The sequence below is a fragment of the Phymastichus coffea genome, unplaced genomic scaffold (genome assembly GCF_024137745.1).
Source record: "Phymastichus coffea isolate CEN01 unplaced genomic scaffold, Cenicafe_Pcof_1.1 PCOF00004, whole genome shotgun sequence".
In the NCBI taxonomy this organism is placed as follows: Eukaryota; Metazoa; Arthropoda; class Insecta; order Hymenoptera; family Eulophidae; genus Phymastichus; species Phymastichus coffea.
In genome coordinates, this window is record NW_026706815.1 from 10,236,436 (window position 1) to 10,249,030 (window position 12,595).

At 49.9% G+C, this 12,595-nt stretch overlaps 1 protein-coding gene across 3 annotated transcripts in view; it reads right to left on the reverse strand.

The window, feature by feature from the left end:
* LOC131666866 (sodium- and chloride-dependent transporter XTRP3) overlaps positions 1-12,595 on the reverse strand; it is a 1,010,463-nt gene that overhangs the window by 922,502 nt on the left and 75,366 nt on the right. The gene's annotated exons all lie outside the window — the stretch shown is intronic.

Consider the following 12,595-nt stretch of genomic DNA (forward strand, 5'->3'; position numbering starts at 1 on the left):
ACAGAGGCGGACTGGTCCACCGGAAAAGGGGACTGGCTGTCCTCAAGCCGGGCACGGACACGACGTACTCCGATATAGTACGGAAAATACGGACGACGATCGACCCGAAGAAGAGCCACGTGCAGGTGACAACCCTGAGGAAGACGAAAAACGGCTTATGTCTTCTGAAGCTACAGGTAGACGCAGACAAGCCGGACGGACGCGAGATGTTTGGATGACAGATCCAAAATGCGATCGGGGAAGCGGGCAGTGTCAGGGCCATGACCTCCAAGGTACAATTGGAGATCATGGATCTGGACTGCGTTGCGACTACGAAAGACGTGACGGACGCGCTCAGACAAGAGACGGAAGACGCTGACGAAAGCAATGAACATCAAGACGCGATGCTGGAGGAAGCTCTGCGAGGAGATGAACGAGGATCCCTGGGGAACCGGCTACAAGATCGTGACCGGGAAACTAGGAACCTGAGTCTCACCGGAAGTTAAAGATGCTGAAACAGCAGGACGGATTGTTGACGGATTGTTTCCGACGCACCCGATAGAACAAACGTGATGGACGACGTGGATGCACAAATGCCCCCCGCCTGTGCCGCTGAGGAGCTCATCAGAGCAACGGATGCGATGAAGAGGGGTAAGGTACTGGGACCAGACGGAGTACCGTCCGAGATCCTCCGACTTCTGGCTCGTCTACGGCCGGAGGTACTCCTTGACCTATGCAACACGTGCTTGACGACAGGAACGTTCAGCGACCGGTGGAAGGTGGCAAGTTTCGTTTTTATCCCAAAAGGTAGGAGCGATCCTGGCACGCCTTCGGCTTACCAACCGTTGAGTTTACTTGACACGACTTGTAAACTCTTTGAACAATTACTGAGACCGAGACTGATGGACGCGATACAGAACGGAGGGGGTTTCTCAGATTTTTAGTTCGGTTTCAGAAGGGATCGGTCGACGATTGGAGCGGTCCAAAAGGTGGTTGATTCTTTCCTGGAACTAGACAGACACTGCCACGCAGCGCGACCTATAGTGTTGCTGGCGACGCTCGACATTAGGAATGCTTTCAACTCGGCCAGGTGGGAGGATATCTTGGAGGCGCTGAAAAGGAACTTCGGGATCCCACCATACCTGCTTCGGATTGTGGAAGATTATCTAAAAAACATACGGATAACGTACGAGACGATCGAAGGACAAGTAACGAGACAGGTCACCGGTGGGGTGGCACAGGGGTCGATACTGGGACCTGACTTCTGGAATGTGTTATACGATATCTTGCTTCGGCTTGGGATGCCGCTCGGAGTGACTCTCCTCGCCTATGCTGATGACGTGGAGGCGGTGATTACGGAGAGGTCCCTTGAGCTGGCGCAGCTGGCGTTGAACCAGACCATAAGACGAGTCGGACGATGGATGACAGACCATGGACTACAACTTGCAACAGAAAAATCGAAATTGATGTTTCTCACGAGAAGACGCATACAGACGATACTGCACATTAGGGTGGATACATGCGAGATGGAGACCAAGAAGGAAGTCAAGTACCTTGGAGTAACCCTCGATACGAAGATGACCTTCTGGCCTCATATACAGAAAACAACCCTTAAAGCGGCAGAGAGGATAGAATCCTTGAGTCGCCTGATCGCAATTACGACGGGACCGAGATCGGGGAAACGACGACTGTTAATGGCGACAGCTCACTCAATCCTTCTATACGGTGCGGAAATATGGGCAGACTCCCTGAAAACAAAGAAATACTGTAAAACGATGATGGTACAGAGACAAGGCACACTGCGCTTGCTCCTACCAAGCAGTCTCTGTGCAGGCTGTTTTGGTAGTGGCTGGCGTAATACCTGTGGATCTTCTGGCTTTTGAACGCAAAAGAATCTACGGAAGCAGCACGGACATAGAACGAAAGAACGCGGCAATCGCCGAGCGTGACAGGACTATAGACATATGGCAAACTCGATGGACAGAAGAACAAGGTGATAACTGGACGAGACGACTGATACGGACTTGAGGATGTGGCTCGGAAGGAAATTTGGTGATGTAAATTTCTGCGTCACCCAGCTCTTGACAGGCCACAGGTACCTTTACAATATGAACAGAGTATGAACACCCGACTGTAAGTACTATGGACACGAACGAGACGACGCAGAACACACGTTTTTCGCGTGTGACCGCTGGACAAGACTTAGACAAGAACTGGAAGGAAAGGTCGGCAGCATCACCCCCGATGACATTGTGGCTGTGATTCTGCATGAACCTGAATGGTTGCGCTTAGTCGCTACCTATACACAAACTATACTGAGACGTAAGAACGCGGATGACTGCCTGACAGATGACTGAGTAGACGAAGTGACGCGACGTAACGAGATACGGAGGAACGATATGAATGGACGAGTACAGACAGAACCTCCAGTCAGAAATAATATTAACATAGTCCTTAGCTGGTGGAAGGACACCAAGGAGATGGTGATTTAGTGGGTAGGCCTGTTTTGGGGGGGGGGGAGTCCCACATAACCCCTCAGTCAGCAAGCCTAAGGGGAATCCGCAAAAAGGATTCGGCAACTCCTTGTAAAAAAAAATAATAAAAATAATAATGATAATAATAACCCAATATCGAAGATAAATAAAAGTTCGATTATCAAGGTCGTTTTTTATTTAATCATTACGTGTGTTCGTGCCACATTTAGTAACGTGAACCAATCTAACCAATGTATGCAAAGAGGGAGTGTCCAGTCTATCTAGGCAAGGTGAGAATGCTGAACCATAATCGTCGTCTTGTTTTCAAGTCCACATCTTCCAATAATTCCGGTAATTCATTCTCCGGGAAATTAATAACGAAAAGAAGGACTAATAATCATATATACGAGGTGTGATCAAAAAGTAAGGTGAATTTTTATTTTTCTCAAAAATATTTATTTATTCATCAATTTTTATTTTATCTCCTTCAAAGTAATCCCCCTCGGATATAATGCACTTGTGCCAACGCTTTTTCCAATCCTCAAAGCATTTCAAAAAATCATTTTTTGTGATCTTGTTTAGTTCATCCTTCGATGCCGTCTTTATCTCCTCAATCGTGGCAAAACGCCGTCCTTTCATGGGCCTCTTCAGTTTTGGCATCATTACTGTGTTGGTTTTAGCCAAAAATTCGCGCACAAGCAACGATGTGTAAGCAGGGGCGTTATCATGGTGCAAAAGCCAATTTTTATTTTTCCACAAATTCGGACGTTTCTGGCGGATTGCTTCGCGCAAATTGCGCATAACTTGCAGGTAATATTCCTTATTTACTGTTCTACCCTGTGGCAAGAACTCATGATGCACCACGCCCCTGTAGTCAAAGAACTGTAAGCAAAACCTTTACATTTGATCGAACTTGGCGTGCTTTTTTTGGTCTTGGTGATCCAGAATGCCTCCACTGGGACGATTGAGTCTTAGTCTCGACGTCATAACCGTATACCCATGTTTCGTCACCTGTTATAACCCTGTTGAGTAAATCTGGATCATCGTTGACGTCATTCAGTAGCTCTTGGGCGATGCTCATGCGACGTTTCTTTTGGTCGAAATTGAGCAATTTCGGAACAAACTTCGCTGACACACGTCTCATGTCTAAAACACTCGTCAAAATTGATTGGCACGAACCAAATAAGATGCCAATATCATCAGCAATTTGTCTAATGGTAATTCGACGATTTCCCAACACTATTTTCTTCACTTCTTCAACATTCTCATCAGTTGTTGATGTGCTGGGGCGTCCAGAACGAGGTTCGTCGTCGGTGTCTTCTCGGCCTTCTTGGAAGAGTTTATACCACTTGTAAACATTTTTTTGGCTTAAAGTAGACTCACCGTATGCCACTTTCAGCATTTCAAGTGTTTTGGAACATTTGATTCCATTTTTCACACAAAATTTAATGCAAACTCTTTGATCCATGTTTTTAGACAGCAGCAAATCGTGGAGCACGCAAAACACTTCTAACCTTGATGCCTCTCACAAACAAACCAAACATACTACAAAACTGAAATTTGGAACGTATGTTCTAGACGAGTGTACCGACATAACTAAATAAAAAAGTCGAAGATCGAACGGACGTAGCCCGCTAAATTTCAAAATTCACCTTACTTTTTGATCACACCTCGTACACATGTCATCATTGTATACCACCTCAACTACAATAAATAAACATTTTTTTTCATTTAAATTCTATGTCGTATAAATTTTTTTGTTCATAAAAAATACAACATTTATTATAAAAAAGATGAACTGTTGCTGCTGCTGCTGTTATCTTCAGAGTCAGCGAAAAATTTCGCTTTTTTTGGATGGTTTAATAAAAAAATAAAAAAATATTTTTTTCGTGTCAATTGAAACGAAATTTTTTTGTTGATAAAAAATATATCTTATTTTACATGTTCTTAAAAAATACATGTTATTCTACAAATTATCAACTTTAAAAAAGAAACAAAACACTATAGAAGTCCTTCAACGACTTCACCGCTCTCTTCCCAATCCATACAACAACCATCGATGTAAAACTTTTTCATTAATTTAACCTTTTCATGTGCACATGTCGTTACGTATTTGCCATTATGTTTAGAGCACACGGTAACTGATTTTAATTTTTCAAAAGGTAAATAGCCCCAATCATTCAAATCGAAAACTTTGAGGCCATATCGTTCTAACCGCTCTTTTTTCAAATCTCCGGAAACGAAAATTTTTATGGCATCTTTGAGTGTATCTGTGATGACGAATTTATGATCTTCGTATTTATAATCGCCAGAGTTCCATGTTAATCCATGATAGTAGAGTTCTAATCAGCGTCACTATTTTTGAATAATGAATTGGTGTAGGGTTGATTAGCGTAGATCTCGTAATGAGCCAAAGATTCATCGAAGATGACAGGTGACTATACTTCTAGAATGTTCTCCATTGTTTCACTGAAACCAGCAAAAAAATTTAGGCAATTTATTTTCCATCAGGTACTACTCTTAACCTAAGAGTTTTTAGGAACTTTATGCTTTGACGTATTAAAGTTTTCGCTTTCCCATGACGATTGATGACTGGAGTTCGCCGTGTTGACGTTTTCAATGTCAGTCGACAACTGATGGTGGGTTTGCATTTTTCAATGCTTATAGAGTCCCTACCACTCTTTGAATCGCAAACAATTCCCATCATACGCTTTTGAGGTGTAATCTGATGGTTATGACTTCACCAGGAAAATTAATTAAATTTTCGTCTTGATCGAAGATGCGTAATTGTAAATAATCTACAGACTTTTTCGTAACTGGAAGATAAATCATGTGAGAGGGAATTTCAATAATTTCATATCTAGATGGTACTGCTGGAAAAAATTCGTGAATATCGTGAATAGTATTTCCGTTCAAGTTATAACGGGGTCTTGACCCAGCGCGGGTCACTCGTTATATAAATTACAAGGGGATTAAAACAGCTCGGTGTGGGCCTCGTAATAGGCTGCGCAAAGCCTAGCCCAGCAGCAACAGGGACGTCGTGGTGCAGCGTCTGTTACCTTGGCCCGCGGAGAGCGTCGTGTAGTCCTATGGGCGGTTTGGAGCGATCACGAAATTCAGGTGCGAAAGCCGGACGGAACGGGATTGCTTACGATAGGTAAAAAGGAAGCGCAAAAGAAGAAAACAGATATACGGGTAACATCGAGTTTACTACGGAGAATAATACAAAATTAATACGCAGCGTAAGCGGGAGAGAGAGCGGTGAAAAGCTAGCGAGAGAGACACGTATTCGAGATGGTACTTACAATAATGTCTCGGCGTTAGCCCTGCAGGCGATATCCTCAGCCTCGCACGTGGCTCGCGATGACGCGCAGTGTGCAGCTCGGGTGCAGTCAAGAGGCGGGCGGCCTTAAGGGCTCGCACGCGTGGTCGCAGGAACTAGCCCACCAAAGGCACTAGGGGCAATCTCGGTACCGAAACCTTACACCGAGTGGATACTCGCGTATTCGCAGGCAACCGAAATGTCAGTCACAAAAGTTAGTTGCGGAAAGTCGGACAGCAAAAGATCGCAAGCACGTGTATAGCCGCTAGTCACACGTCCACGTGCTTCGAAGTCGCCGGTACAAGAGAGAGTCCTTATCGCGGGGCTTTGTCCTGCCCCACTCTCTTACTCGCGCGCGTCGCGCCGGCCTCCCGAATTCTCTCTCCCTAGCTCGCCCTCTATTAGCGCTCTCTCTTTCTTACCTTTAGCTGCCATACAAGTGAGATAATTATAAGATAATTATAATTATGTACGGGGAGAGAGAGACATAACGAGGGTCTGGCCGCTCGTTATATGCCCCTTCCCTAGAGCTGGATAGCAGGGCGTACCAGGTCGAAAAACCTGTCTCTCTCCACCAAGCAAGGAAAATTAATTGATAAAGAAAAATAAAGACATCGTAGTGGTAAAAGAATATGTTTTATTTATTTATTTCTTTCGACATCTTATACACTAGAAGCTCTGAGTGGGATGTAGCTTACCGCGACTCTCTCTACTCGCGCGGATCGCAAATCTAATAATAACGCGTGATAAAAGAAAACGAGAAGAGAAAAGAAAAAAAAAACATGGGCGTCAATGCCTGATTCTTGGGGGGAAAACCTCGAGGGCGAGGTCGCGAGGATGGTCGTAGCGCTTAGGTTTAGACTTAGTGCCCGGATACACCTCGTCTGTCGCCGCCGTCCGCGTGGGTGACCGACGACTCTTCTCGATCTCGAAGGAAGGCTTCCCTGCGTTGACACGTTTCGACCGTGCTATACGAGTATGGCTGCTGTCCGCCGCTCCTCCAAAGCTCGTGCCTCGACCAATTCGGGCAGTTGGAGGTTCGCGGCACTCCCGTAAGGCCGCAAGTGGAGCAAGCCCGTTTGCCGAAGAGGTCAGGACGGGGACCGGCCCAGCGGTTGCACGGCTCGTCTCCTGCGGCTCCTTGCAGGGCAAAGAAGCCTGGCGTGCGGCGCGTCCGGTCGTTTGGGATGGCCTGGCTGGACACTCGACGGGAGTGGGACGTCGGCGGGTCGCCCAAGGCTGCGAGCTGCCGTTTCACCGTTTCGAGATGCTCTTGGGCTCGGCGTTGCTCCTCTCGTAAGCATTGTCGCGACTCCTCGCGCTGTTTGCGAGCCTTGCGTTCCTTCCGCCATTCGGCGATCGTCTCCTGGGTGTAGGCCTTGAGCTCTATGGCCTCCTGCAGCCTGGTCGCGTAGGCTCCTGCGATAGCGAGACCGCGGAGCCCATGACGGTCGATGAAGGCGAGTCCGTCTCGGTAGGCCTTTTCCTCCTCCTTTTCCGCGGCTAGCCGCGCCATTCTGCAGGCCGTAAAATGAGCCTGGAGGACCTTCCACTCCTCTTCGAGGGTAGGTAGCTCTTTCGTCGCAGGGGCCGGGTCTACCTTGGTCTTGAGGCTCGTAGCGACGTCGCGTTCCTCGGGGCCGTAGCCGCGCTGCCGCAGGATGGCCTCCAAGCGCTCGGCGGTCGCCAGGGCGGAACAGGGAGACTCGTTGGCATGCTTCGGGCTGCGGTCCGGCGAATCCTCGCCTTTACGGCCTGCATTGTCCTCTGGCCGTCTCGGCCTGCGTAGCATCCTCTGGGGGAAATCTAAGGTAGTTTCCGCGGAACTTGCGCCGCTGTCATCATCTGACGAGGCCCGCGACTCGTTGGCGGGGTCATCCCCTACTGCATTGGAGTAGGCCAGAGCTGGAGCTGGAGAAGCGTCCCTGCGCGTCGACGGCGTAGCGTTTCGGCGCGATGCAATAGCTACGGCCGCCGTGAGTGCTTCATGCAGCACTTCTTCCATCCACTTGGCGAGGAGGGCTATTTCGGCGTTGGTCAGCATCCTCTATAGGGCGAAGTATACGTAATGTTAGGCGAAAAATAAAACGAACTCAATTGTTGCAATAGCGATAGCGCCTACTAGGGAAGCAGGAAGCTTTGAGGCAGTAACAGAGTTTTATTAGCATAGAAGGTGAGATAAGCAGAAAGAAAATGAGGAAACAGACAAAGTTGTAGGGTGTTAGTTTCTGGAACGTAAGCGCCGAGAGGATAGGTCGACGGGAGCATGCATTTTCTGCTTGCGAGGACGGCCTCTTCTCCTTGGGGCGGTCGGTATTTCGCCTCGCGCAAGGTCCTGTCATGGGCTTGCTGAGGCCTCTGGCCCTATAACTTTTGTGACCGAAACGTCGTCGATCGAGGCATCGCGCTCGTCGCTTTCTTGCGTGCGATCGGGCGAGAAAATTCCTTTCAACGACATCGTCTCGTCGTTTTCGTTTACTTCAAGGAGAGGACGGTCTGCTGCATCATCGGGGTACTGGGCTCCGTCGAAACACGGTCGCAAGTCGCAAACGGCGACTTTACTAACGTCACAACCTTCTTCGTTCTGGAGTTGGTATGAGTTGGGACCGAGGCGTGCGGTAATGATGAACGGGCCCGCGTACTTCGGGCTGAGTTTCGCGGTCGTCTGGTTAGCGGCGGAGGACAGCACACGGTTCTTCGCCCAGACTCTATCACCAACGTTATACTTGACGTCGCGATGCTTAGCGTTATAGTATATCTCCTGTCTATCTTGGGCTTCCCGCGAGTGTTGCAGTGCAACGGCTCGGAAGTCGTCAAGCTTGTTAATTCGAGCGTGCCAGTCGGTGACCGCGGCCGTCTCGAGGTTCCGAGCCACGGCGCGTTCTTCCTCTCGTTTTTTCGAGTTTGGCAGCTCGGGATGACGTCCGTAATTTAGAAAAGCGGGGCTCGTGCGCACCGCTTCGTGTATTGCCGTGTTGTAAGCAAACGTGAACTCTGCTATGTGCGCATCCCACGTCGAGTGCTTTTCCTCGATAAACGCTCGAATCATGGTTTTGATTGTGCGATTTACGCGTTCGGTCGGGTTGCTCTTAGGCGAGTACGGGGCGCATGTCGCGTGTATCACGCCGAACGAGTCGAAAAAGTCGTCGACAACTTTATTCTTGAACGGAGTACCATTGTCAGACAAGAACTTTTTAGGGATCCCGAAACGCAGAAACACACGTTCTTTTAGTTGGCATCGGATGATTTTCCCAGTAATCTTACGGAGAGGGATACATTCGATCCAGCGAATGAAGAGATCGAGAAAGACAAGCAAGTGCTCGTAGCCCTGCGCGGATCGCGGGAAAGGGCCCATGGTATTGCCGGACACAATTTCCCACGGTCGCGTGACGAGGTGTCGTCCCATCAATCCTGCTGGTGTGACTTGTAAAGCTTTGACCTGCTGGCATATTTGGCAATTCTTAACATAGTATCCTACGTCGTGATGGATTTTCGGCCAATAATAGCGGAGGCTCGCGCGCTTGTGGGTTTTGTAGCGGCCAAGATGCCCTGCCGTCGGCTCCTCGTGGCATTCGGATAAGACTCGTGCCCGGTCTTCCTTTGGGATTCCAAGCGTCGTCATCGGTTCCGAAGAGGTCGTCGACGATGGGGTCAGGCTTATAAATATATAACCGGCCGCCTAAAACCTTCCAATAGGGGTTATCCGTGGGCCGCTCGAGGACCTCCTGCATCCTCTTGCGGTACCACGGGTCGTTTATGCTTTCGTCGAGTGTCAACGAAGCGGTAGCCGCGAGCTCGTCTTCGTCGGCCTCAAACATGCGTGAAAGCGCGTCAGGCACGACGTTGTCCTTACCCCTGCGATGTATAATATCGAAATCATACGATTGCAACGCGAGGGACCAGCGACCAAGCTTACCGTTTGGGTGTTTCAGATTAGTGAGCCATTTAAGGCTCTGGTGGTCGGTTACAACTGTAAAGTGATACCTCTCCACGTAGGGTCGGAACTTTTCGGTCGACCATACGACAGCGAGGCACTCACGCTCGGTAACTGACAAGCGGCGTTCGCAAGCCGTCAGGGCGCGGCTCGCGAAGCACAGAACCCGATCTTCGCCGTCGATACGCTGTAGCAGAACGCTTCCAAGGCCAGTATCGCTCGCGTCACATTCGATGATGAACGGCGCAGTGAAATTGGGCCTGGCTAGGACATAGGCCGTTGCCAAAAGAGCTTTGACTTGCTCGAAAGCTTGCCGTTGCGCCTCCTGTCATTCAAATTTGGCGTCCTTGCGGGTGAGCGCGTTAAGTGGCTCACAAATCGTGGCGTAATCGTTCAGAAATTTTCGATACCACGAGGCCATGCCCAAGAATCTGCGCAAAGCACGAAGATTTTTCGGGGCTGGGTACTCGAGTATCGGTGCGACTCGTTCTGGATCGGGGCGTGTACCATCGCGATTTACCAACACGCCGAGATAACGCACCTCGGTCATGCAAATCCTAGACTTCTTGCGATTGATCGTAAGGCCAGCATCACGTATTCTTTTAAGAATATCCGTGAGCCACCGGACATGCTCTGAGAACGTTTCAGTAGCGATGATCACGTCGTCAAGATACGCGAAGGCATAAGGCTCTATCTCGGGTGAGATGAGCCTGTCGGCCAACATCTGAAATGTTGCCGGGGCACCAGCCAATCCGAAGGGCATCCGAACAAATTCGAATAGCCCGAGTCCTGGGACGGTGAAAGCAGTTACCGGGATGGCCCTCTCCGAAAGAGGGACCTGCCAAAATCCGCTCGCGAGGTCAATTGCGCTCACGAATCTGGCGTGCTGGAGCTTTCGCAGTATCGCGTCCATAAAGGGCAGCGGATATGCGCTCACGCGAGTAACGCTATTCACCTTGCGGTAGTCCACACAAAATCGGTATTCGCCGTCGGGTTTCCGAATCATCGCCACCGGGCTAGACCACTCGCTGCGGAACTTACGAATAATTCCCATCTGCAGCATTTTATGCACTTGCACGTGCATCTCCTCTTCGATCTTATGCGACACCGGATAGTATTTCTGTTTAATTGGGCGCGCGCTGCCGATGTCGATGTCGTGCTCGATCCATCCGGTACAGCCGAGCTGCTCGCAGGAAGGTTCGGGCAGGAGGTCATCCATCACTCGATCGATTTCTTGTCGCTGCTCCTTCGAGATCTCTTCGATACCCAAGGTCGCCAGCGACATCGCCTCCTCCGCACGAAGTGAGGAGACAATGGTCGGGACTTCCTGATCGCAACCTTTAATCCTTATCGTGTTGGTCTCGGGATCCAAACACGCGGAAAAGGCTCGAACGAAGTCACTTCCGAGGGTGCAATCAGCATCAGCCTCGCTCAAAATGAGTACGTCGATCGAGTAGGTAACACCACCTATCGTAAAGGGTAACTGTACATTACCGATGATAGGGACATAATGACCATCGACTGCTTTCACGCCGGGCCCGACATACATGTTGACGCGCTTGTTCATCGCGGCAGCAATCTGAAGGGCAATGGGGCTCAGAACGGTGCGCGAGGCTCCAGTGTCGTACAGAGCCCTGCAAGTAAATGGACCGATGCTAAGCGTCAGCCACCATCTGGGGTACTTCTCTACCAACGCGCTCGTCGCAAAACTATCGGAACGCGTTGGCGCTTCTCCCGCGGGGGCATCTGCAGCGAAGGTCCGGGTCGCCATCGGAACGGTAGGGGCCTCATCTACGCGTGCCTCTCCACGTTTTTTGGTGCCTCGATTTTTGAGCACTTGGGACAGGTGGCTTTGGTGTACCCAGGCCAGCTGCAGTCCCAACAGAGTAGTCTCTCAGCATCGGGGCCGGGGGGCTTGCTCTTGTTTTTGTCCGACTTGGGAGTGATGACTTGGGCTCGACCGTTTCTTGCCGGGCGGCCACGGCCGCTTACCCCGCTCCGTCTTCCCTCGCGTTGACGCGGGTAGGCCGGAGGTTTGCCATCTTTCGGGGAGCCGACGGTGGTCGATTCCTATACTGCGTCCTTAAGGGGGACGGGAAGCCCTTTCTTAGCCGCCGCAAGTTGCTGCCACTTTTTATCGAAAAACTTTTGGAAAGATTTTTCGAAGTCGGCCTCAGAGAAGGAAGACTTTTCTACGACAGACGCGATGCTCGCTTTGGCCCTCGCCGGTGCTTTGGCCTTTGGCTAGTATGCCGCGTCGGGCAGCATGCTCTGTTCCGCGGAGGGGGGGCTTTCCAGTGTTCGTCGGACTCCGCGATCTCCACTTCCATTGCTTTGGTTAACAACTACGGTAACGACGCGAAGTAGTTCTGAGTCTTTTTCAACTCTTTCTTCAGTTTAGGCAACATATTATCGATTGCCAAGTTGACCTGGTCTGCGACGCTCCACGGCCTTTTGAAGCAGCTAAAAATAGTATTCAGCGCTGCAAGGTAATCGCGGACCGGTTCATCGGGGCCCTGTGTCCTCAGGTGCGCTTCAACCGATAGGTTGCGGTTGTACTTGCTGAATTTACTATAGGCGGATAGCGCAGCATCCCTGAACTGTTCATACGACGACCACGTGGGCCGTAGCAAGCGGTACCATCGAAGCGCAGATCCGCGAAACAGGGTGGACAACGAGTCTAAAAGCTCGTCTTCCGCTATTCGGTCTAGGCAGCATTTTTCTTCAACACGCTCCAAAAATTCCTCGATGCTGATGATGCCGTCTCTCGCAAAGGAAATCTTCCATTCCCGGATGGTTTTCCCTAAATTCCTGGTTGAACTCATCGAGCGGGAGGTTGTGAGAAGTGGGCTCGATTGCCAATTGGGGACACCGAAGCTCGAAGGA